Below are 5000 nucleotides of genomic sequence, written 5' to 3'. Positions count from 1 at the left end.
ACGTAAACTGCATGCTGAACGTACCGTCCTCGTAAGAAACATATTCGTTCGTTCTTTTGATATTCTCCAATCAGAAAGAACGCACTTCCTAAAAGGTAGTACGCTCCCCATTAGCCTTTCGTATGTTTAAAACGTACTGCGTACGCTATAACATAAGTTTTGGAACGGTCTCTGCCGAACCAGCATGAATTGATACTCAGTTAGTAACAAGCACACTGCCCTAACTTTTTTTAAAGTTAGTGCGAGCATACAGGATCCAGCTTCCCGACTAAGGGGAACCTTGCCACGTTATTTGGTCATTACGTCCAGGACAGCGACCCGCGGCGCAGCAGTGTAGAGAAAGAGTCGATACGAGAACGAAGGAACAGTCGAGAAATAGTAAAAAAGTTCACTAAGACTCGAGGAGCGGTGACTGAATTCTCAACCGAGGCCGTAGAATAGCCACGCGCTCGACGCTGTTCCGTCCGGACCGTCCGACTCGACGTGTCTCTTATAGATACCAAAGCGCCGGCCGGACGGTCGGCGCCGGCCGGGCCAGCGGCCGGGCGCTTACCATGTAAAACCTCCGTTAGAGCGTACCGTCGGACTTAGTCTCTGAAACGCTCGACCACTTTTTTCGAATAAACTACCCTTAGAAAACATCCTATCGTCGAGATATTTTAACGCACCGCTTATTTTAATATTTCAAACGAGTTTTTATCGAAAAATTTAATTTTTTTTTTTTTTTAAAAATCGCATCAGTAAACCACCTCTTTTAACGAATACGGACAAAAACCACGTTCTTAATCGATTAGAACACGTTAAAACAACGAGAAATATGCAAAAAAATATATACCTTGCAACGTTAATTAACGAAAAAATTAAACAAATATCGCAGTCGTGTCAGTTCGACGGACACTAATTTTTTAAAAAATTCGCAAAAAACGTTTAATCCAGTTGTATTTAATAGAGATATAACCGTTTCTGCAAAAATATTTATACCTTATAACGCTTTTTAACGAAATAACTCGAAATAAGCTTTTCGGACTTTTCCGCCGGCCGAAATTTTTCTAAGTCCCAACGTACCGTCGGACTTAGTCTCTGAAACGCTCGACCACTTTGTTCCAATAAAGTACCCTTATAAAACGTCCTATCGTCGAGATATTTTAACGCACCGCTTATTTTAATATTTTAAACAAGTTTTTATCGAAAAATTTAATTTTTTTTTTTTTTTTAAAATCGCATCAGTAAACCACCTCTTTTAACGAATACGGACAAAAACCACGTTCTTAATCGATTAGAACACGTTGAAACAACGAGAAATATGCAAAAAAATATATACCTTGCAACGTTAATTAACGAAATAATTAAACAAATATCGCAGTCGTGTCAGTTCGTCGAACACAAATTTTTTAAAAAATTCGAAAAAACGTTTAATCCAGTTGTATTTAATAGAGATATAACCGTTTCCGCAAAAATATTTATACCTTATAACGCTTTTTAACGAAATAACTCGAAATAAGTATTTCGGACTTTTCCGCCGGCCGAAATTTTTCTAAGTCCCAACGTACCGGTCCAGAATGAGACAAAGTTCCAAAGGCCCGGTCGTATCCGTCCGTTTTTTTTTAACCTTCCACGGACGAAATAAACGTTTAATCCCGACGTAAAATATAATAATATAGCGATTTATATAAAAATATTCATACCTCATAACGCTTTTTAACGAAATAACTCGAAAAAACTTTTCGGTCGAAAATTTTTCTAAGTCCCAACGTACCGGTCCAGAATGAGACTAAGTTCCAACGTCCCGGACGAGTTCGTACTTTTTTTATATAACTTTCCAGCGACGAAATAAACGCTTAATCCCGACGTAAAAAGTCATTTTAAAGCGATTTATGCAAGAATATTCGTACCTTATAACGCTTTTAAGCGAAATAACTCGAAAAAACCTTTCGAATAAAAATTTTTTTTTAACGTTTTCGGGACCAAATAAACGTTTAATCCCGACGTAAAATATAATAATATAGCGATTTATATAAAAATATTCGTACCTTATAACACTTTTAAGCGAAATAACTCGAAAAAACTTTTCGGTCGAAAATTTTTCTAAGTCCCTACGTACCGGTGGAGAGTATGACCAAGTCCGACGGGCCGAGTCGCGTCGGTCCACTATATTTTTTTAACGTTTTCAGGACCAAATAAACGTTTAATCCCGACGTAAAATATAATAATATAGCGATTTATATAAAAATATTCATACCTCATAACGCTTTTTAACGAAATAACTCGAAAAAACTTTTCGGTCGAAAATTTTTCTAAGTCCCAACGTACCGGTCCAGAATGAGACTAAGTTCCAACGTCCCGGACGAGTTCGTACTTTTTTTATATAACTTTCCAGCGACGAAATAAACGCTTAATCCCGACGTAAAAAGTCATTTTAAAGCGATTTATGCAAGAATATTCGTACCTTATAACGCTTTTAAGCGAAATAACTCGAAAAAACCTTTCGAATAAAAAATTTTTTTTTAACGTTTTCGGGACCAAATAAACGTTTAATCCCGACGTAAAATACAATAATATAGCGATTTATATAAAAATATTAATACCTCATAACGCTTTTTAACGAAATAACTCGAAAAAACTTTTCGGTCGAAAATTTTTCTAAGTCCCTACGTACCGGTGGAGAGTATGACAAAGTCCGACGGGCCGAGTCGCGTCGGTCCACTATTTTTTTTTAACGTTTTCAGGACCAAATAAACGTTTAATCCCGACGTAAAATACAATAATATAGCGATTTATATAAAAATATTAATACCTCATAACGCTTTTTAACGAAATAACTCGAAAAAACTTTTCGGTCGAAAATTTTTCTAAGTCCCAACGTACCGGTCGAGAATGAGACTAAGTTCCAACGTCCCGGGCGCGATCATACTTTTTTTATATAACTTTTCAGCGACGAAATAAATGCTTAATCCCGATGTAAAACGTCATTTTAAAGCGATTTATGCAAGAATATTCGCACCTTATAACGCTTTTAAGCGAAATAACTCGAAAAAACCTTTCGAATAAAAAATTTTTTTTTAACGTTTTCGGGACCAAATAAACGTTTAATCCCGACGTAAAATACAATAATATAGCGATTTATATAAAAATATTAATACCTCATAACGCTTTTTAACGAAATAACTCGAAAAAACTTTTCGGTCGAAAATTTTTCTAAGTCCCTACGTACCGGTGGAGAGTATGACAAAGTCCGACGGGCCGAGTCGCGTCGGTCCACTATTTTTTTTTAACGTTTTCAGGACCAAATAAACGTTTAATCCCGACGTAAAATACAATAATATAGCGATTTATATAAAAATATTCATACCTCATAACGCTTTTTAACGAAATAACTCGAAAAAACTTTTCGGTCGAAAATTTTTCTAAGTCCCAACGTACCGGTCGAGAATGAGACTAAGTTCCAACGTCCCGGGCGCGATCATACTTTTTTTATATAACTTTTCAGCGACGAAATAAATGCTTAATCCCGATGTAAAACGTCATTTTAAAGCGATTTATGCAAGAATATTCGCACCTTATAACGCTTTTAAGCGAAATAACTCGAAAAAACCTTTCGAATAAAAAATTTTTTTTTAACGTTTTCGGGACCAAATAAACGTTTAATCCCGACGTAAAATACAATAATATAGCGATTTATATAAAAATATTAATACCTCATAACGCTTTTTAACGAAATAACTCGAAAAAACTTTTCGGTCGAAAATTTTTCTAAGTCCCTACGTACCGGTGGAGAGTATGACAAAGTCCGACGGGCCGAGTCGCGTCGGTCCACTATATTTTTTTAACGTTTTCAGGACCAAATAAACGTTTAATCCCGACGTAAAATATAATAATATAGCGATTTATATAAAAATATTCATACCTCATAACGCTTTTTAACGAAATAACTCGAAAAAACTTTTCGGTCGAAAATTTTTCTAAGTCCCAACGTACCGGTCGAGAATGCGACTAAGTTCCAACGTCCCGGGCGCGATCGTACTTTTTTTATATAACATTTCAGCGACGAAATAAACCCTTAATCCCGATGTAAAACGTCATTTTAAAGCGATTTATGCACAAATATTAGCACCTTGTAACGCTTTTAAGCGAAATAATTCGAAAAAACGGTTCGATTTAAAATTTTTTTTTAAAGTTCTCGGGACGAAATAAACGCTTAATCCCGACGTAGGAATACGTAATATTCCCATTTATGTAAAAATATATACGCATCATAACGCTTTTAAGCGAAATAACTGGAAATAACCGTTCGGTACGAAAATTTTTCAAAGTCAGACGGGCTCTCGAGCGTTGCTCGCTCGCTGCGCTCGCTCGAAAAAAAAACTAGCCCAACCCAAAACCAATCCCTTTTTCGCGTTCGTTCCTCGATTTCTCTTAAAATCGGAGAAACTCGCGGGATCGGTTTTGGGTTGGGCTAGTATAAGTTCGAGCGAGCGCAGCGAGCGAGCAACGATCGCGACCGTTACTTCGTACGTCCACGGTATATTTTCGTTACGTTAATTTTTCGTTACTTTCGTCTCGTTTCTTGGATCGATCGAGAGCGGTTTGGTCGATGGTGAAAGAAGGAAAAAACGAGAGAACGAAAAGTAAAAGAGGAGCGAGCGCGCGTCTCGCCGTACGAATATCGTCGTCGTATTTTCGTACGTACGTACGTACCTTAAGAATATCGTACGTACCCCGGCGCTGACCCGCGATGCGGGGGGTTGGGGGGGGGCGCCCGGGCACGCGCTCGAGGCGATATCTGTATTGGATTTAAAGGAAAAAAAAATCGCTACGTACGACCATCGTTCGCATCGACGGCCGTACGTAGCGAAATTGTGTTTGGAATTAAATTGTCGATTCCAGCGGAGTATTGGTTTTTGCTTGAAAACGACAAAGTCCAGCGGCGTATTGCTTTTTTCTTTATGCCAACGACAAAGTCCAGCGGCGTATTGCTTTTGAATCGCACTCGACGAAAATTG

Source organism: Bombus fervidus, unplaced genomic scaffold (genome assembly GCF_041682495.2).
Source record: "Bombus fervidus isolate BK054 unplaced genomic scaffold, iyBomFerv1 scaffold0025, whole genome shotgun sequence".
In the NCBI taxonomy this organism is placed as follows: domain Eukaryota; kingdom Metazoa; phylum Arthropoda; class Insecta; order Hymenoptera; family Apidae; genus Bombus; species Bombus fervidus.
This window is presented reverse-complemented; position numbering follows the sequence as displayed.